Source organism: Balaenoptera ricei, chromosome X, assembly GCF_028023285.1.
Source record: "Balaenoptera ricei isolate mBalRic1 chromosome X, mBalRic1.hap2, whole genome shotgun sequence".
Taxonomy (NCBI): domain Eukaryota; kingdom Metazoa; phylum Chordata; class Mammalia; order Artiodactyla; family Balaenopteridae; genus Balaenoptera; species Balaenoptera ricei.
Window position 1 is genome coordinate 46,180,829 of NC_082660.1, and position 22,352 is coordinate 46,203,180.

At 43.5% G+C, this 22,352-nt stretch overlaps 1 long non-coding RNA gene across 1 annotated transcript in view; it reads left to right on the forward strand.

Annotated features, from left to right (window-relative positions):
- The first annotated feature begins 413 nt into the window (after nucleotides 1–413).
- Nucleotides 414–22,352, forward strand: part of LOC132357026 (uncharacterized) — a 51,660-nt gene continuing 29,721 nt past the window's right edge. The window contains exon 1 of the long non-coding RNA XR_009500158.1: nucleotides 414–500. This is a non-coding gene — a long non-coding RNA (uncharacterized LOC132357026). The remainder of the gene's footprint in view (nucleotides 501–22,352) is intronic.

Consider the following 22,352-nt stretch of genomic DNA (forward strand, 5'->3'; position numbering starts at 1 on the left):
ACAGCTGGAGAACCACCCAAAGCAGTGTTTTATTAAATCCCAGGCATCTCTCCCCTCCACGCACTCCACCCTTGGCTCTCTTTCTCATTGAGAAGTACTGGTTGAGGCTTTGGGAAACGTGCCTCTGGCAATCCCTTCATATTTTGCATTTTGAGTTTTAGGAGCCTCCTGGCCTGGGACTCCAGCAAGGCCACTTGGTGCTCTCTCACCTCTGTCTGGTCATCCTGCCTCCTTGGCCAAGAAGTGGCCCTCCCACAGCCCCAGATGTAACAACCTAAAGCCTTCCCCCTCCTTTGTATTTTTTCTTATCGTTTCCCTGCTCTCACAGGAACCTATGGAGAAGACCTCTGATATCCCCTCCCTTTTGCCTTATTGCAACTTAGGCATCTTTGTCTCTCTCTCACCCACAGACCCTCTGCTGGCATCAGGCAAGCAGGATCACAACAACTCACTTTTCCAGTGAAATAATCCATTCATCAAGGGGAAATTGAATCGGAAAGGTATGTGGAAAATGGTTATGAAACATACAGTCCGGTTTTTAAATAACAAGTTAGTTCAGCTTGCCAGGGTCTGTTCCACGCCGTGTATATCCAAATAGCTCATAAAAATGATTCTGTTCCTGGTGGCAAGACTACCCTCAATATCTAGAGCATAATATGACAACAATATATGGGCATAATATAATAAAACTGTATGAAGAAAATGATAAAATGGAGAAATGAAGAGAATGACCTCAACCAATAGCGATACTAGTGCTAATGACCATATTTTACCGATACATGGATCATTTGGAGGAAGGCAACATACCATGATTAAAAACAAACTAGGAGGACTTCCCTGGTGGCCAAGTGGTTAAGACTCTGCGCTTCAATGCAGGGGGCACGGGTTGGATCCCTGGCTGGGGAACTGCCTTATGCCGCGAGGTGCGGGCAAAACAAACAAACAAACAAACAAACAAAACAAAACAAAAAACCCCAAGACACTAGAAAAAATAGATTTCAGCACAGGCTGTGTACCTCAGTGTGCCCATACTCACAAATACACAAATGATGTTAAACAACTAGAAACAAAATCCATTATAGTCAGGATCTAGGCAAATATACCAATTCTCACCCATATTATTACATATCATTTTAGATTTTCTTTCCCGTGTAATGAGATTGTAAAGAGAAAAAAGCCTACCGTTTTGGTAAAGAAGACAAAATTGTCATTCTTAGCAGATGGTAGGAATATATTCTTGGGAAACACCTAAGAAACGATGTAAAGATAAATTTCTTTAAACGGTAGAAGTTAATAAACATTAACATTTAAAATCCCAAGAGCTTTCATGTATGCCAGCAATAACCCTGTAGAAAATATAATGGGGAAACGATGACATCACAGTAGCAATATCAACCACTACAAAGTAAACAAAATACCGAGGGATCCTAAAAAATATGGTTAGGGCGTTGTAGTAGAAAATGATAAAACTTGTACTCAACTCTAAGAGATATTTGAATAAATCAAGAGGAACTTTAGCGAAGCTGGGAGATTGGGCTGGTGTCTGCAGGGAGGTGTGGACCAAACAGGCCCCAGCCACATGACAAGTCTGCTTCACAGTTACCAGGTACTATGTCCTTGTCTCACAAGAGGTGCCGTTTTATAGTCTGCTGCATCACTCCCACATCAGATTATGCCTATGCAATATGTCTGTGCCGGGGGTGGGGCATATTTATTGGAAGGGGGAGGAGAAGCAACATTATAATATGGAAGGAGGTAGAGACTGAGTTCCTCCTGGCAAAGTCATAGCATGTTTCTGGATAAAGAGATCCACAGGTTGTAGGTTTAGTGCAATGCCAAGGAAATTTTCAAATTAGTTTTTTTCCAAATTTCATAAAATAATTTTATTTTCCACCTGTTAAAACAATAGGGCAAGACAGTTTTAACTTTTTCTAAAGAAGAGTAGAAATCTTTTTTGGGAGACTAGCACTCTGCTGTCTGGTTTATCTATAGTTCATTGCTTCTCCGCTGATGAACAGGGTTGTTTCATGAGCCACTGTGGTAGCAGACTGTTACAGCAACAGCTGTGATAACGTGCATGCCTCCCGCATTGTCCTTGGCCTTGGCATGGAGCTTGCTCTGTGCCATGGGACCACAGCAAGTGTGAAGCAAGCAGAGAATTGAAAAGTGCCTGTGCACTGGGGTTTGCCCTCTCTTGCTGCTCTTGAAACAAGATGACAACAATGTGAAGAAGCCTGGGCTAGGTGAATGATGAGAGATCCACAGTCCATGCATCGCCTTCACCCCACCTTACAGTGGATCCTTTGCCAGAAATGTAGGTGAGACCATCCTAGACCATCCAGCCCCCAGCAGAGCCAGTTAGCCGATAGAGCACCGACCACGGATGCATAAGTAAGCCTTCTGAGAAGAGCAGAAGGACCAGTCACCCGAGCCCAGCTGAAGTCGTTGAGCTGCAGAATTATGAGCAAAGGAATCAGTTGTTGTTTAAAGCCACTAAAATTCGGGGTGGTTTCTTATACATCAAGAGCTAGCTGACACCACCATTAACTGCCATCCATCAAAGTCCAACCAAAAATAAAGTATGTTTCCCAGTAGAAATTCCACCTCTTCTTGAAGAGGTTGCTGTTGAACTTTCCCTGGAGTCAGAAGGAAAGGGATGAAGTTAAGACATGTAATATTTGTACGTGTCAGTCTTTGTGCCGGACCCTGTGTTGAGCCCTGTATCCTGTGTAACTGACAGCCCGTTAAATCCTAAGGAGTCAGTTATTATTTCCGTTTCGTAGAAGAGAAGGCTTAGAGTGGAGTTAGTATTTGAATCCAAGTCCTCATGTCTCTATAGCTGTGCTCTGACAAAGTCACCATGTCTTGTCAAAAGGATTCTTTTTATCAAGAGCTGCGGCTTGTTGCGGCATTTTTAAAAATTTATTTTATTGAAGTGTAGTTGATTTACAACGTTGTGTTCGTTTCTGCTGTGTAGCAGAGTGATTCAGTTATACATATGTATACATTCTTTTTCATGTTCTTTTCCATTATGGTTTATCACAGGATATTGAATATAGATCCCAGTGCTGTACAGTAGAACCTTGCTGTTTATCCATTCTATATATAATACTTTGCATCTGCTAATCCCAGACTCCCAATCCATCCCTCCCCCAGCCTCCTCCCCCTTGGCAACCACGAGGCTGCTCTCTATGTCTGTGAGTCCTTTTGTGTTTCGTAGATAAGTTCATTCGCGTCATATTTTAGATTCCACATATAAGTGATAGCATATGGTATTTGTCTTTCTGTTTCTGACTTACTTCACTTCGTATGATAATCTCTAGGTCCATCCATGTTGCTGCAAGTGGCATTATTTCATTCTCTTTTGTGGCTGAGTAGTGTTCCATTGTATATAGGTACCACATCTTCTTTATCCATTCCTCGGTCGATGGACATGTAGGTTGTTTCCATGTCTTGGCTCTTGTGAAGAGTGCTGCAGTGAACACTGGGGTGCACGTATCTTTTCAAGTTATGTTTTTCTCCGGATATATGCCCGGGAGTGGGATTGCAGGATCATATGGCAACTCGGTTTTTGGTTTTTTTGAGGAACCTCCATACCGTTTTCCATAGTGGCTCCGCCAGTTTACATTCTGTTGTGGCATTTTTGGATGACGTTCAGAGTTGGCTTCTTAGGTAAGGTGTTCACTTGCTAAGGGTCACTGAGTTCAAAGGAAGCTATTTCCGCTCTGGATGTTCTTCTCCTGAAAACTGTAGTGAAAAGCCCACCTGAGGGCCCATCTCACTCCCACCAATGAAGGGTGTCACCTTGACATGTTACTTCACAACTTGAAGTTCAGTTTCCCCTGCAAGCATAAAATGGAATTAGCGTTACAGAGAAGAAGATGTTCTATTTTGTCATCATCCTGGGCATTGATTTTGGTTTGTCGAGGGTCCGCTTTACGCATGTAATATTTATTTACCAGCAAAATTGAAAAATGAGTATCAGAATCTTCTTTCAACAGATTAAGAGACAGGCTGAGATGGGTTTAAGTAAGTGAGGCAGCAAGTGATGGAGCTGAGTCACACGCTGGTCTGCCTGACACCAAAGGTAATCTTCCCTTCACTGTGACAGATTTCGCGTGTGTTGAGAGTTGCTGAGATACACACACAGTACATGTCATTCCTTGTGGCACAGACTTCCTCCGCTCTCACTTTTTTCTGCCTGGGAGATCTGGGCACCCAGGAGAACACAGCTTCTCTGTAATGTTCTAAAACTGAGAGGGTCTGCTCTGAGCGCAACAAGTCTAGGATACACATTTCCGCATGTTTTCTGATTTAGGAAAGAGCAGGCAGATTGGAAAGTGACAGCAACATTAGAAGCATGGTCCTGGGAAGTTGGGTGCCTTTCTTGGTGGGATGGGCATGGAACCTAGAGCTGCCTCTTTTGCGATTAATTTTAAGTGAAATGCAATTCTAAGAGGGAGGAGCTCTCCAGAACAGCTGTCACTGCAGATGGAGAATGTTACAGACCTTCTGAGAGCCTTGTGGTCTTCACAGCTGGACCCAGCTTTCAGGAGAGTGACCACACATACCTGGGAGGATTTCTAGATGTACTAAAGGGAAGCAGAGTCGGGAAATGTGATTTTAGTAGTAGTCAGTGAGTGGGAAAGAATTGGTGTTTTGTAAACCGAATGCCCTAGAATTTAAATCTGGCTCTCTCAGTAGCTATGCAGCCTTAAGCAAGTGAGTATCTTGGACCTTGATAGTTCTCATCTGTAAAATGGGGATAATAAAAGTACCTACCTTATTAACTTCAACCCTCCCCCAAAGGCTTTCCCGACCATGTGTACTCACCCACCCCTTAGACTGCGATTAAATGACCCTCCTCCATTTTACCGGGCTCCCTTGACTTTAATTCTGTCTTGGCTGTAATCAAGGAGTGTTGTGATGATCTGTCTGTATGTTTGTGAGAAATTGAAAGGCTAGGGTCCAGCCTGATACATACCTGTTCCCCCTGAGTCAGCACAGTGACCTGAACTTGGCATCCAGCAGGGGTTCAAAATACATTGATTGAGTGAAAGAGTGTGACAAAGCCTACATGGATCATAGAGGATGGTTCTCATTGCACCTAATAATTGTTTATTACAAATATAAAATGAAAGACGAGTGAAGAGAGGCAACTCCACACATAGCTTTTCACGTATGTGAAAAGGGAGGCTTCATCATGTTCCTTGGATAGTCTGTTTTTCCTTGAAGCACAACAAGGGCTTCAGAGTGGGGCTACAGTAGGTAGTTCAGTAGAAACTTCTCAAATACAAAGGGATTGGAACAAAAAACTACCTCCCCATTTTTTTTTTTTTTCTTTGCTTAACGGATGAACCATGGGGATGAATACGGGACTTGTAAGTTTGTGATTTTGTGAGTAACGGCACACGTGTGCACAGTCACGGGTGTGAGCCCAACGGTCAACGGAGGTCAAGTCCAGGTGAGTGTTTCCACTCTCTCGCAAAGAGGCAGCGCTCCTTGATTTCTCCTGCTTCTTTGATCACTCCCTCTGGTCCCCTGACTGCTGTATCCCCGCTTTTCAGTGATTTTGTCCTCTGTACAGACCTCTAATTCAGCAACTAAACCCTTCCTAGCGCTGTTCCGTTCATGCCTCAGAGTCAAATGTGAAACCCTCAGAAAGGTGTACGAGGCCCTACAAGATCTGGCCCCATTTCCTCTCTGGCTTTACGCCCCCAGCCTCCCTTCAGTCACTCAGGTCCAGGACTCTGCAGTTTCTGGGTCTTGTCAGCCAGGCTCCCTCCTCAGGGTCTTTGCTCTAGCTCTTCCCTTTGCCCGGATGCTCCTCACCCACATGTGCTTGGCTGACTTCCTCATTTCCCTGGAGGCCTTGCTCAGTTCTCGCCTTCTCAGTGAGGGCTAACCAGGCCACAGGACAGCATATTGCCAAGTGCACCCATCTTTCCCACCCTCCACCCTATCCCTGATCCCCTTTGCCTTGGCCTAAATTGTCCTTTTGTCATAACACTTGTCAACTGACAGACTCTGTTATTTACTTCTTTGTTAGGTTTGTTGCTTACCTCTGTCCTCCCCCAGAGCTCCCAGCTGTGAGGTCCTTGGTCTTAGGGATCTTTGTCTCTTGCTCACTGGTCAATCTCCAGCAGCCCAGAACTTTGCTGAGCACACACTGTAGTCATGCAGAGGATATCTGTTGATGTAATGAGTGTGTCTGCCTCCCTTGGTACATTGTGATACCCTTGAGGGCAAGGGCCATGTTTCATTGGTCTTTGTCAGTCCATGATCCAGGACACTTTCTGGTACAACTGGGAAGGCACTACTGAATGTTCATTGAATTAATCAATCAATTAATTAATTTGTGAAAGTGATACTAACAGGGAAAACATTTTGTTTTACAAACTGCAGTTATTCCAGTAGGTGCCATCTGTGTGAGCACCATGTCTGTATGAGCTGCCATGCAAACTCTGCTAGTCGGCGCGGCCAGATGTCTGACTCATTTTCTGTGGCTGCCTCCTAGGCCAGCCCTGTGCTGACTACACAGCATGACTTAGGGTGGCGTTTCCAGACCTCAGGCCTTCGTCACCTAAATAGACTTTGCCTTATCTGCGCAGAACACGTACTAAGTTACATAATATATTTTCTTCAAATAAAATTATATCTTTGAGAATAAAAGATAATCATACAGTTAAACACGGTGAATGCAAAAGAATGTAATGAGCTAGTTGAGATGAAAGTTGAGAGTAATGTGAAGTAATAGTACACGCAATGATGGGCACCAAGCTAGGCTCGTCATTGATCTTCTGTCGTTGAATCCTAGGACTACGGGATTTGTAGTTGAATTCCTTCAAAGGAGATATTGTCATTCCCACTTCATAAGGCAGACTGTTGAGATGACGGACATTCTGTAAGTTGCCCACGATCTGGCAGTAGATAGCCCAAGTGAGCGGGAAACTCGGGGCTCATCGATGATAACACCCCAGAAAGAGTGCAGCATAGGCAGACCCCCGCTTAATTTGCTCCCAGCAGTCCTGTCGGGTTCCCTTCCTTTTTTCACTGATCCAGCTCTCCAAAGCTTTCATCCCATCTCCTAACACTTGCAGAAGCTCTTCATCCCAGAGCTCTCGCCCCAGCTGCTTTGGCCAGATGTTGGCACATTCAACACTGATTCCTGCTGCGGCAGATGGAAGGTGACTATTCTGAGTCCTTGTGAAGGAACAAAGTAATTGTTGTTTACACTCCTTCATGCCTTTTGATGACTGTGGATCCTGGGGAGGGTCCCTTGTTGCAGAGCTAGTTTCCTTGTGTGAGAATCCTGTTCTTGGCAGGATGCCCTTTCCTTCCACAAAGACATCAGACTGGCCCAGGAGGGAGGATCAGGAGTTTACTGATCGATGCTGCTGTGCACCCACAGGCCCAGGCACCGTGAGACCAGTTCCCTCAGAAGCAATACTACAGATTTCTCAGGGTTACCAAGCTGTTCTGCACATTTCGCAGGCTCCTTTGATGAAGACAACAAGTGCGGTGTGGAATCAAAATTGGGGTCAGGAAAACGGCCACATTCTCCCAGTACCCCCAGTAAAATCCACCTGTTCTGGGAAGGTGCACCATTAGTGAGCAGCATGGTAGGGTGGCCCTGACCAGGGGTTCTGAGCCGGGCATCATCCTCTGGAATTCGAGATTAGTAGGAAAACGGCTTTTCCTTTACTTTCCCCCCCCCCCCCACCCCATCTTCTCCTCGGGTGTTTATTATTTCAGGGCACATTGGAAAATCGGTGGTTTTGTTAGCAGTTCTCCCCAAATGCGAGATCTCCTAGGAGAGGACACCCATTAGACTCTTAGTTTCTAAACTTTGCTTTAACTTCGATCAAACGGCTTTTAGTACCAGCCTACATCTCAAAGGAAGTATCCTTGATTTGTTACTTCGGATGAACTTGCTGCTGTGTGTAATTCCCAAAATTCTTGTAAAGGAATCCTTTTTTTCTGTTGTTGCTTTTTCCTAACTACGTATCAGAAGAGATGATAAAATCTCTTTGAGGGCCTACCATGTGTCAGGTATTTACATATCTCACTGACAATTTTCATAAAATCCCTGTGGCATAAGTACCATTATTCCAGTTTCACAAATGAGGAAATCAAGGCCCAGGAGGGTAGATAACCTTGCTCATCACAGAGCTAGGAAGTGGCAGAGCTGGGATTTAGGAGAACTGCTGTCACAATCCATTGTCTGCATATCTCCACATTTTTAAAAAGTTTTTGAAAAAAGTTCCTGTGTTCTTGAGAGTCACCAATGTAAATTTTAAAATTCCACACCGTTGCTGTGTCCTCATTCTATTTATTTTTCGAGGTTTTCTCATGACAAATAGTACCTTCCTTTACAGAAAACGTTAAGCTTATAACATTAGAGTTGGGGGTGGCAGACATGGAAAGGCTTACACATGACTAAGTTCTGGGAATTGTTGCTTTTAGCCATACTGTGGGCTAAAGCCCGTGCCACGTGCTGTGTAGAGGCACATGGACAAATAAATGAACCAGATCTCGTCCTCCAACACCTCCTAGGTTCTAGAAGAGTTTGCATGATACTCAAAAACCACACACATGCTACCTATATAGAATGCATCTACTGTCCTCCCAGATTGCAAGTGGATGTTTTTGCTGTCAGCGTTTCAGTATGAAAGAAATGCCTTCAGCAAACCTTCAGCAATGCCTACCATGTTTCATGCCGTGTACGTCGTACAGGATAAGCGAAGAGCAAAGAAAATATGGTCCCAGCCCTTAAGGATCTCACAGGAAAACAAACATAAAAAAGAATGTAATTTCTGAATTAGAAGTATCCACGGAGTACATACATTTACAGTGCAAGAGAGGAAAAGAGGAAGAAGAGACAAAGATTTGGGGGATAAAAAAATAGAGGCAGTAGGATCAGGAGTCAGATCAGGGGAACTGAGACCTTGTGACTGTGAACATGAAGGCCTCTAGCTGAAAATGCCACTGTCTGGGGGCTCGTGGATGTGATTCCTTAATCCTGAATATTTGTGATTTTCAGCAAAACAATTAAATAATCAAATTATCAGTCTTATATTCACTAATTAATTTCTGCAGTTAAAGTTTTTAAAATGATTTTTGTGCTTCAGTCACTTTTTACTTGCAAAGCCTAGGGGATTGAAAAAGGCTCCCACCGTGAGGACATTTCAGAAACTGAGAGATTGTTAGAAAGGCCGGCACTGATCACGAAGCCAGGAAGTCAGCAGTGCACTGGTACTAGAAGCTGCTGCATACAGGGAGCTGGTATAAAAGTCAGAAAATGCGTGTGTTCCATGTGCCATGGTAGGCTCTGGGGTTAGAGGGATCAGGCAAGCTGATCCAGCTGTCTTAGTACAGAAAGTCACGCAGGCCGATCTTAAACCCAGTGGTCTGTAAAGATTTGTCAGGATTATCGAGGAGGTGTCTCACCTGCACACACACAGGAGCACGCGTGCGCGCGCGCACACACACACACGCCACACACACACACTCACACACAGTTAATAAATTAGAATTCCGAAACACAGCTAGGATCACAGAGTGTTGGAGCCAGTCTGTCTACCTCTAAAGCCTCAAAGAATGTCTATGACATCAAACCCTTTTTCATAATAATTTATTTCCATTTAATTCAGAGCCACTACCTGCAGTTCCCCTGACTGCTTGCCTGCTGTTGCCCTGTAGAGAGCCTGGGAACTGAGTGTTCTGCTTTACCTGAAGTGCAGGGACTGAGTGGGCAGCTCCAGTGTCCAAGCCCTTCACACTGAGTATGGCCCTACCTTACCAGGACGTGCCCTCATGTTGCTGTCACACTGCAGGCTGTCTGTCCTTGCCTCTGTATTGCAGTTAATCTTCCAGTACACTAGCGTTAGAATTCTCTGCCCTGCGACTTTGGTGGCGCTTATTTTAATTTGCACCTTAGAGGTTCATGTGGTTATGGCTGGGCCAGAAATGATTCCTCACCCTCGCCAGTAGGTTGGATACTACAGAGAATTACCTTACGCACAACAGATTCAATATGCTAATGACCTGAATAGCGGTGTATCAGCTTTCTAGTGCTGCGTAACAAACTGCCGCAAATTTGGCAGCTTAAACCAGCACGTATTTATTATTTCACGGCTTCCACAGGTAACACGTGTGGCATGCATCAAGTGAGTTCTCTGCTTAGGGTCTCACAAGGCTGAAATCAAGGTGCCAGTGGGCCTGGGATCTTACCTGGAGGCTCCGGGGAAAAAGCAGCTGCCAAGCTCATTCATCCAGGTGAGTGGCAGAATCCAGCTCCTGTGGTGGCAGGACTGAACTATGTCCTTGCAGGATGTCGTCGGGGCTGCTCTCAGATCCTAGAGGCTGCCTGTATATGGTTCCCTCCATCTTTAAGCAAACAGTGGTGTGTCAGATCCTCCTTGGGCTTCAGATCTCTGTTGCTTCCCTCTGCTGCAAGCCAGAGAACACGGTCTGCTTTTAAAGGGCGCCTGTGGTTAGATTAGGCCCTTTTGGATAATCCAGGATAATCTCCTTATTCTAAGGTCAGGGGTTTAATAACCTCAATTACAACTGCAAAATCCTGTTAGCCATGCAGCATAGTGCAAATGTGCACGTGATTCCTCCTCTAATTCACAGTACCTGGGATTATGGTGGGATATGTTGGGAGACCAGTTTTAGAATTCTGCCTACCACAGCCTTTACTAACCGTCAGATGATTATTTGTTAAAACCCTGTTTTGTGACCCTGATGGGGTATCTGTAATTCCTGTGATCATACTGCCCACTCTTTACTGAGTTCCATCATGTCATCATGTAGTTTTACTTGCACCAGGAGCTTGTGCCTTCCCAAGTGTATTGGTCAGGGTTCCAGAGGAACAGGACCAATAGGATATTGAGAGAGAGAGAGAGAGAGAGAGAGAGAGAGAGAGAGAGAGAGAGAGAGAGAGAGAGAGATAGATTGAGAGATTTTTTATTAGGAATTGGCTCCCATGTTGTGGAGGCTGACAAGACCCAAGGTCTGCATTTGGCAAGGTGGAGACCCAGGAGAGCTGATGGTGTAGTTCCAGTCCGGGTCCAAAGGCCTGAGAACCAGGAGAGCCAGTGGTGTAAGTTCCAGTCGCAAAGCTGCTGGCATCGTCTCAAGAAGATGCGCTTTTTCAGTTCAAGTCCGCAGGCAGGGAAAGACCAGTGTCCCACCTCAAGCAGTCAGGCTTCGGTCCCTCCTGCTTGAGGGAAGGTCAGCTTTTTTTGTCCTGTTCAGGCTTTCAAGTGATTGCTATGGGACACCCCCATTAGAGGGCCACCTGCTTTACTCAGTCTACCTATCCAAATGGTGATCTCATCTAAAACTCCCTCACAGACACACTCACAATAATGGTCGACCTAATATCTGGGCATCCTCCGTGGGCCAGTCACGTCGACACATAATATTACACATCACTCCAGGCACCTTGACACAGTCCATGAGTTAACATTGATTTTAAAATCCCTATTCTATCTCAATTAACCGTTCGGTTTCCCAGCTTCCTCGCCTATAAGACGGAGTTGTGAATAATTTCGCTTTGTTAGTTGCATTTAAACTAATTACCTTTAAGGTTATATGTGTGAAAGGGAAAAACGGATCAGGAAGCAGCTTACATTCTTTACCGTAAAGGAGAATTCTGCATCATGTGGCATGCAGATTTAATAATACCTAATATTTATGAAATAGTTACCATATTTAGCAAGTCCTCTTGTAAGCTGTTTAAATGCTTTACCTCATTTGTTCAGCAAAACACCATGAGATACATGCCATTGTTAGTCCCCTTTCCATATGAAGAAACTGAAGCACAGAAGTTAAGAAATTTGTCCAAGATGACGGCTGGTAAGTGGCAGGCCCAGGATTGGAATCTATGGCTTCAGAACCAATGTCCCTAACTAATTAGTGTGACCATATAATTTGTCATCCACACCAGAATGAGAGCACTATTAAAAATTATACCTCAGTGGGCATAAAACAGGAAAGACTTAGATGTATGAAGACACTGCTCACTCTGTTAGTGAACATTCTTTGGGTTGCAAGTAGCAGAAACTTCTTTTCTAGATTGGCTCAATCCAAAAGGAAGTTCATGATCTCAGAGTATTTGTGACATCAGCATCACTTTTCCTCCCTCTGCTCGATGATTCCTGTCAGCATACAAACTGGTGTTGTTATTTCTTTTGATTATTATTATTTTAGAAAAACAAACACAAAACAGACAAAAAGACGTTCTTTTTGCCTCACTCCCTCTTACCTCCTGTGGGGCCATTTCTCCTCCCCTTGGTAGCAGACCTCCCATAAGGAGTGTCTACACTCGCTGTCTCCAGTTCCCCTCCTCCCATTCTGTCTTAATCTCACTCTGATCAAACGAGTACACCTTCACCTAAACTGCAACTGTTCCGGTCAACGTATAATGGCATCGATATTTCTAAGTCAATGGCTGTGTCACAGTCCCCTCCTTAAGTGACCTGTCCATAATTTTGGACCCAGTTGATCCCTCCCTCCACCTGGAACTACTTTCTCCCCTGGTGTATTATTCAGCATTCTCTAGAGACGTGGAAACAATAGGATATGTATACGGGAAGTGATTTATTAAAAGGAATTGTCTCACGCAATTTTGGAGGCTGAGAAGTCTCCCAATCTGGTGTCTGCAAGCTGGAGTCCCAGAAGAGCTGGTGGCCTAATTCAGTTTGACTCCAGTGGCCCAAGAACCAAGAGAACCAACGATGTAGATTCCAGTCGGGGTCTGAAGACCTGAGAAACTGTAGTGCCGAGGACAGAAGAAGATCAGTGTCCCAGTTCATTCATTCAGTCAGGCAGGAAAGGCTCAGTTTTTCCTTCCTCCACGTTTTGGTTCTGTTCAGGCCTCGAGGGATTGTTTGATGTCCACGCGTGCTGGGAAGGGCACACTGCTTTCCTGAGTCCGCAGATTCAAATGTTAGTTTCACCTGGAAAGAGCCTTACGGACATACCCAGAGATGATGTTTAGCCAAATATTTGGACACCCCGTGATCCAGTCAAGTTGACACATACACACCTGCGTTCCAGGACCGTACTTTCCTGGTTGTTCTCTGATGTCATGTAGCTGTAGCTCCTCAGTCTTCTTGGCTGTTTCTCCTCCTTTTCCTGTGATCTCTTGATACCGACAAAGCTCAGAACTGAATCCTTGTCCTCTTCTCCTCTCTACCTACGCTCATTCCTTTCGTGATCTCATCCGGTACTGTGGCTTTCTATGCCATCTGTACCCTCTTCTCTCCCCACTTTAGATAGCCAACTTAGACTGCAGAGTCTGTTGCCACTGTCCCCTTGGAAGTCCACATGGATGTCTAATAGGCATTAGATTTTAGCCATGTAAAAACTGAACTTATTTCAAACAGTCGACTTCTGTTCTTTGTCATCTCAGTTAACATTAACATTATCCTTCTAACGACAGCCTCTTCAATAAGTGGTGCTGGGAAAACTGGACAGCTACATGGAAAAGAATGAAATGAGAACACTGCCTAACACCATACACAAAAATAAACTCAAAATGTATTGAAGACCTAAAGGTAAGGCCAGACACTATCAAACTCTTAGAGGAAAGCCTAGGCAGAACACTCTATGACATCAATCACAGCAGGTTCCTTTTTGACCCACCTCCTAGAGGAATGGAAATAAAACCAAAAGTAAACACATGGGACCTAATGAAACTTAAAAGCTTTTGCACAGCAAAGGAAACCATAAAGAAGACGAAAAGACAACCCTCAGAATAGGAGAAAGTATTTGCAAACGAAGCAATGGACAAAGGATTCATCTTCAAAACATACAAGCAGCTCATGCAGCTCAATATCAAAAAAACAAACAACCCAATCCAAAAAATGGGAGGAAGACCTAAATAGACGTTTCTCCAAAGAAGATATACAGATGGCCAACAAACACATGAAAGGATGCTCACCATCACTAATCATTAGAGAAATGCAAATCAAAACTACAATGAGGTATCACCTCACACCAGTCAGAATGGCCGTCATCAAAATATCTTCAAGCAATAAATGCTGGAGAGGGTGTGGAGAAAAGGGAACCCTCTTGCCCTGTTGGCGGGAATGTAAACTGATACAGCCACTATGGAGGACAGTATGGAGGTTCCTTAAAAAACTAAAAATAGAACTACCATACGACCTAGCAATCCCACTCCTGGGCGTATACCCTGAGAAAACCATCATTCAAAAAGAGTCATGGCCCACAATGTTCATTGCAGCTCTATTTACATTAGCCAGGACATGGAAGCAGCCTAAGTGTCCATCGACAGATGAATGGATAAAGAAGATGTGGCACATATATACAATGGAATATTACTCAGCCATAAAAAGAAACGAAACTGAGTTATTTGTAGTGAGGTGGTTGTACCTAGAGACTGTCATACAGAGTGAAGTAAGTCAGAAAGAAAAACAAATACCGTAGGCTAACACGTATATATGGAATCTAAAAAAAAAAAAACACACAAAAAAAGAAATGGTTCTGAAGAACCTAGGGGCCGGAAAGGAATAAAGACACAGACGTAGAGCATGGACTTGAGGATACGGGGAAGGGGAAGGGTAAGCTGGGACGAAGTGAGAGAGTAGCATTGACATATACACACTACCACATGTAAAATAGATAGCTAGTGGGAAGCAGCTGCATAGCACGGGGAGATCAGCTCGGTGCTTTGTGACCACCTAGAGGGGAAGGATAGGGAGGGTGAGAGGGAGACGCAAGAGGGAGGAGATATGGGGATATATGTATTATGTATAGCCGATTCACTTTGTTATACGGCAGCAACTAACACACCATTGTAAAGCAATTATGCTCCTCTAAAGATGTTGAAAACAAGCAACAACAACAAAAGAAACAAACAGAAAAACACATTATCCTTCTAGATGCTCACCTAGAAAGATTGGGGTCAGTCTTGCCATTATATCCATCCAGAAATCCTGTTGCTTCCATGGTCTAATGCCTCCTCCCGTGCTACCACTTGATTCTAAGCCACTACACTTTATTGCCTTAGAACAGCAACAACTTGCAACACCTCCGAAGTATTTACGTGGTCTACAGCTTTCTACAAGATTTGCTCTTGTGTTATTTCTCTGAAATCCAACTACACTACCACTAGATCCCTCCACATCTACCTTAACCCTAGTAGTTACACTTTAACTGAAGCCTCTTGCACTGGCTGTTCTCTGTGTTGCAAATGTTCTTCCTCCACATATTTAATGGCTCGCCCCATCAACTCCTTCAAGACTTTACTCAAATAATCACTTTCTGAGGAAGGCCTATCCTGACCACTTCACAAAATTTCCAGTTTCTCAGCATTCCAGACCTAGTTTGCTTTTCATAACAGTGTAATCTTCCTACTTAGAGTATAATTTAATCATTTATTTGATTTATTGTTTATACAGTTACCCCAAAATATGCGTTCTGTGAGGGCAGAGACAGATGTCTGTTTGTTGACTACAGTCTCTTCAGGGTCAACAGGAGTGCCTGGCAGTTAGCTGTCAGTCACTACCGTTTGGTCCACTTCCCAAATAGCCTGCAAGTGCAAAGTAGGGTGGGTTGTAGCCATGGCGAAGTCTAGCTCAGGGATGTCATCAAGGGTTCAGATACTTTCCCTCTCGTTTTCTCAGCCACCTCAGTGTCCTCATCATTCTGGTCCCCAGATGTCTGAGGCAGTTCAGGGCTCGTATCTAGGAATGGTAATATTTAGGCAAAAAGGGAAGATATCTTCCAGGGTTCCTTTTCAAAGAGAAAGAAAACTGACATGATACTTTCCGGAAGGTATCCACCCGCATCGACCCAAACATGTGAGACTGAATCTGGTCACATGACCAACCTAAAATCAGAGATTGTCAAGGATATTGGATGCGTCCTGACCGGCTTAGATGAACATGAGATGATGAGGAGTTTATCACAGTGTTCCCTGAAGCACATCTGTGCACTGGTGTGATAAGATGAGAGCGGGGTCGGGGGCGGGGCGGGGAGAGAGAGAGAGGAGAGAGAGAGAGAGAGAGAGGTTTTGTGTGTGTACTTGATAGGGGGCGGAATTCTGGTACTCAGTGGTTTCAGATTGTAAAGAAACAGATGATGGTAATTCAGGAGGCAGAAGATGGGGGAAAGTTGTCGTCTTGCATAGAGACTCCTGGTCTGTTAACGGCATGAGGCTAACATCATCTGATATGTCCATCTCATACTAGGTAATGCTTTGACAGAGGCACCAGAAATACTCACAGTCAAGTTGGTAGAGACACTTTTACCCACACAGTGTTTAGATAGGCATTGAAAGTGTTTTATTTCATGGATGAGTAACCAACCCCTTCTGACTGGTAACATCTTCTTCACGTAGCCATGTTAATACCTTTATTCAAATCTCAAGGTTTCCCTGTCTTGGGACCTTCCTATTCTCTTTTGTTGGGTTCAGTTTTGAAATAACATATAGCTGCATACAAAAGAAGCATAAAACATATATACAGAGATTTATAATGAACAGTTATAATGTGAAAACCTATGTGACCACCACTCAAAGCAATGAATCAAATAGTATTAAAACCCCAGAGCCCCTGAGGCTTCCCTCCCTGACCACGACCGTGTGTCTCCTCAGTAGAGAAATCTGCCATCCTAATCGTTGTTCAGTATCTCTTTTTTTTTTTTATATTAATTAATTAATTTATTCATTTTGGGCTGTGTTGGGTCTTCGTTGCTGCGTGTGGGCTTTCTCTAGTTGCGGCGAGCGGGGGCCACTGTTGGTTGCGGTGCACGGGCCTCTCATTGCGGTGGCTCCTCTTGTTGCGGAGCACGGGCTCTAGGCACACGGGCTTCAGTAATGGTGGCACGCGGGCTCAGTAGTTGTGGCTCACGGGCTCCAGAGCGCAGGCTCAGTAGTTGTGGCGTGCGGGCTGAGTTGCTCCGCGGCATGTGAGATCTTCCCGGACCAGGGCTCGAACCCATGTCCCCTGACTTGGCAGGCAGATTCTTAACCACTGTGCCACCACGGAAGTCCCCAGTATCTCTTCTTGTTGCTCATTGTAGCTTCACCTACCACCTATGTAAACTACACTAAACTATCTAGTTTGATTAAAAAACAAAAACAAAAAGCCTTATGGCATCAGGCATCCCTTGTCTGCTTTGAGTTTTTAGGGTACACTCAGAAAACCACCTCATGCAACTTGTTTCTAGAGGCTCCTTGAAATGTGTAAAGAAATCCCTCTTCCCAGGTTAAAGGGACAAACCGTCTTCCCAAATATGTGCTTGGGGGTGAGTTCAATGCCAGGGTATACATGAGAGCTAAACGGTGTTCTCTACCTCCAGTGAGTCTATAGTCTAGGTAGGAAGATGGTGCTTACCGATGCTGTGCACTGGCAGAGCTGAAGACAGCTCAGGTTAGCAGGAAGGCCATGGGTGAGATATTCTATGTGCCGCCTCTCCCTAGTTTGTGATTTGGGGCGAGTCTCGCTACCTCTCTGAGCCTGTGTACTTACTTCTTAAAGAGAGATTTAAAACCTGCTCCCCAGGGTTGCCATGTGTGGAAGCTTGTAGCTCTCTGCAGTAACCCACTGCACTGGTCCGAAGGAAGGGTGAACAATATTTCAGTTCTCCCTCAACAGTCTACACGGCATACATACGAGTCTAGTGACTTTAGTACCTACTAGGTGTTAATGTGAGGATTTCTTTGGCCCCAGGAGCACACCAAGGCAGCCAAGTGGAGTGGTAGGAGGCTGGGCATTAAGATCAGAAATATCGGGCTTAATGATCATAATCATGGTGAAAGCGAACTTGTACTGTGCCCTGTAAGCCCCCACAGGCACAGAGAGTCTGCCTCCTAGCGGGCACCGCAGTGACACAGTAAGATCTGAGTACTGAGACCAGAAGCGTCTAGGTTACTGATGTACTTTCCTTTTTAAAGAATCAAAAACGTTAGAGAGCCTGAAGTTCTGTTGAGTATTCCCTGCATCCAGTCTGTTGCTCAAAACATACTATATGCATCATCTCATTTAATCCTTACCATGGCCTGGGGAGGTAGGTGCACTCAGTGATTACCCCTATTTACCAGTCAAAAACCTTGACTTCAGAGATTAAGTAACTTTTCTGTGATCACACAGTTAATAATGAAGGACACAGGAAATGATCCCAGTCGCTATCTAGAGCCCACGTTACTTTTTGTGAGGGAGATAACTTTTTTGGGGAAATAATTTCAAACTTAGAGAAAAGTTTCAAAAATAGTGCAAGGAACTCCCATTTCTACTTCACCCAAATTCCTCAATAGGTAATAGTTCCCATATTTGTTCTCTCTCTTTCTCTCTCTCCTCCACCTTTCTCTTTCTGTCTGTCTCACTGTCTTGTTTTCCTGTCCATACACACACCACACGCAGGTGCACATACATACAAACTTTTTCTAAGTCGTTTGAGAGTAAGCTGCAGACATGTCCTTTGACCCCTAAACACTGCAGGGTTACTTCCTGAGAACTAGGGCATCCTTTGGGGTAAGCACTGTACGATTATCAAAGTCAGGAAACTAACATTGACAGAGTACTGTTATGTATCTGATCACAGACCTTATTCAAACGTGGCAATTATCTCAACCATGTCATTTATAGAAAGTTTTATAATTTTCTGTTCTACTCTCCAGTCTAGAATCACGCTTGTATGTATTTGTTGTTTCACTTAAGTCTTCTTCAGTCTGGAACAAGTCCTCAGACTTACTGTCTTGAACGACCGTAACAGTTTTGAAAAGTATGAACCATGCCCCTCAATGTGGGTTTGCCTGATTTTCGATTCTCATGACTAGATTCAGCTTGTGTATCTTTGCCAGGGAAACGACAAGAGTGATAGTATATTCCTTCTTAGTGCATTATATCAGTCAGCACATGCTATTTATTTACTCTGTACTGGTGAGGTTAAATTTGATCACTTGGTTAAGGTTGTATTCACCAGGTTACCCCAAAGTGAAGTTATTATTTTCCCTTTGTCCACTTAAATATATTGTGGGGGGATACTTGGAGACTACGGAAATATCCTGTTCTACCATCATTGATGATTCTTCCCTAAACCCACTAATATAGGACGGTTGAAAAATCATGCGTTTCCAACTCCATCATTTCCCCCCATTTACTAGTTGGGATTCTTCTGCAATGAAGAGCTTTTCTCTGACCCTCATTTGTGAATTATTCATGTCTTCACTGATATCCTATGAGCTCATGGACATATATTTTATTCACTGGGTATATCAACCCATTACCATCGCGATTCAGTTTGACGCCCCAGTTTGCCCAGATTTGGTCAGTGGAACAATGGAAGCCCCGTAAATCTTGTTCCTGTATCCTTTTAGATGTACCCCTATATTTTTCTTTGAAAATTTCTTTTGGTACAGCAAGATATTCCTGGCTCTTCTTGTACTTTCCCTGTTCCGGCCCTGGAATCAGCCATTTCCCAAGGAGCTCTGGTTTCTTTTGTGTAGAATGGTATTTAGAATCAAGTCTGTGCTTTTAACTATTGTTCTCTTACTGGCAGTATGAATTTACACCCCCGTACATTTCCCTTAACTTCGTTACCCAATATGTGGAATTGGCATAAAAATAGGAATTTTTTTTTTTTTTTGGCCGTGTTGCGCAGCTCGTGAGATCTTAGTTCCCTGACCAGGGGTCAAACCCAGGCCCCAGCAGTGAAAGCGCTGAGTCCTAACCCATGGACCGCCGGGGAATTCCCCAAAACAGGGTTTTTTTGTTATTGGTATGTTGTAAGGTTTAGATACAGTAATGAAGCATGTAGTACAGTGCTTGGCACACAGGTAGTTTTAAACAAATAGCATAATTTCAGCATCAAAAAGAATAATAATAACGGTTTATCACCCAATGAATAAAATAAGAATCTATAAGTCCATTTGAAAATGTGTGGTAGCTATTTTCATCATCATTTTTGTTACTACCAAGTACTTCTGACTGTCAATAAGAGATACCTCTGGGAAAGACCTCAGGTTTACAATAGTAGCCTTGTCAAGTCAAGGCCAACTCAATAGCATCACAGAGCTTGCAAAAATAGAAGCATGAAGAATGATTGCAGAAGCAGGCCTCAGGCCTCGGTGACTGACACCACTTGAGTATTAGAAACAAGGGACATGAAGTGAAGGGCACCAGCTACTCCTACAGCCTGCTTCTGGCACCCAGGACCTCCCTTATCATGGCCCTAAGAGCACTGTGCTGTAAACAGTTGTTTGTCTGCTTCATTCATTAGACTGTGAGCTGATGATGGATGTAACTTGTTTATGACTTATTCTCGGCACCTAAAACAGTACCTGTCAGATAGGAGACATTCGGCAAATGTTTGCCGACTGAATGAATGGAAGTGTTGAGCAGTTTCGAATATCTCATTAGGATAACTAAGGAGAGGAGGAAACTAAGGCTCAAGAAGGTAGAGAAGTATCCCCAAGGTCATACAACTAGTAAGAGATAGAGGTGGAATTCCATCCTGGTCTGACTCTAGAAGCCTGAAGTCTTAGTTGTATTGGCCTCTTTGGGCAGTGGGCCTTCCCAGAAAGATTAACTTGTCCAGTTTCCATGTTTCCCAGAGTCAGGTGGGAGACCCCTAGGCCCCAGATTGCATATCCGAGACTGGTTCAAGGATCAGGCATTTAACTCAACAAATATTTATGGATCACTTACTATAGGCCTTTCCATCTCGGGGGACAGAGCTCTGAGCACGATAGTCAGATCCCCTTTGTTCAGCTATATTTCATTCTAGTGTGAAAAGACAGACAGTGAAGATAGGGATAGATAAGAGTTAATATGGTGGATAAGTTATAGCTTGATTATCAAATAAGTAATTATCCATCATGTGTGTGTACAGAAGAGAGAGTGGATGTGGAGGTGAGAGAGAGCTTGCTGGGGTCAGGGAAGTAGGAGTAGTGTGTAATGGCTGGAGGTAGAATGAGATGTAGACTGGGGGCTGAGGTGGGAAATTGGAAAGCAGAATCCACAAGAAAGTGAGTCACTTAACTTCCCTGAGATGAAGTGTTCTTTTCAAGAAAATGGGGATTTGAATATCTGAGAAAATGCATGGAAATGTCTAAGGCTGAAATCTAAAAACAATAATTTTATTGTTATCACGTAATATGCATTTAAGATTCTTCCATGTCTTTTCATATCTTGAGAGTTCATTTCCTTTTAGCTCTGAATAATATTTCATTGTCTGGATGGACCACAGTTTATTTATCCATTCACCTACTGAAGGCCATTTATTGCTTCCAAGTTTTGACAATTGTGAATTAAGTTGTTACAAACATTTGTATGCAGATATTTGTGTGGTTATAAGTTTTCAATTCATTTGGGTAAATACCAAGGAGCATGATTGCTGGATCATATGGTAAGAGTATGTTTAGTTTTGTAAGAAGTGCCAAACTGTTTTCCAAACTGACTGCACCATTTTGCGTTCCCACCAGTAATGAATGAGAGTTCCTGTTGTTTGACATCCTTGCCAGCATTTGATGTTGTCAGCATTTTGGATTTGGCCATCCTAATAGGTGTGTAATAGTATTTCATTGTTGTTGAACATGTTTTCATATGCTTATTTGTCATTTGTACATCTTCTTTGGTAAGGTGTCTCTTCAGATCTTTGTTTTTATATCAGGCTATTTTTTAAGCTTTATTGAGGTATAATTTGTATACAAAAAATTGCACATACTTAATGTATATATTTTGATGAGTTTGGTCATGTGCATACACCTGTGATATCATATCCACAATCAAGGTATTAAATATATCCATCACACCCCAAAATTTCCTTGTGCTCTTTTGTGTTTTTTTTGTTGTTGTTGTTTTGTGTGGGGTAAGAACACTTAACATGAGATGTATCCTCTTAACATATTTTAAAGCACACGATATTATATTGTTAACTCTAGGTACTGTGTTGTACAACAGATCTCTTCTTGTTGAGTTTTAAGAATGCTTTGTATATTTTGGATAACAATTCTTTATCAGATGTGTCTTTTGCAAATATTTTCCCCAGGCTGTGGCTTGTCTTCTCTTTCTCTTGACATTGTCTTTTGCAGAGCAGAAGTTTTTTATTTTAATGAAATCTAGCTTATCAGTTATTTCTTTCATGGATCGTGCCTTTGGTGTTGCTAGCTACCGTGTAGGGCTGGTAAACTTTTTTTGTTGATGAGATTCTCCCAGAAAGGCTCACAGTTGCCGAGTGGTCTGCTTGGAAACTGATCTCAGAAGTCGTAGAAATAGTGTCTGCAAAAACAGCATCTACTGTATCAAGTCCCTATTGGAAGTGGGTATCTTTCCAATCTGTGGTCTCTATAAAATATTAATTTGTTATGACAGCAA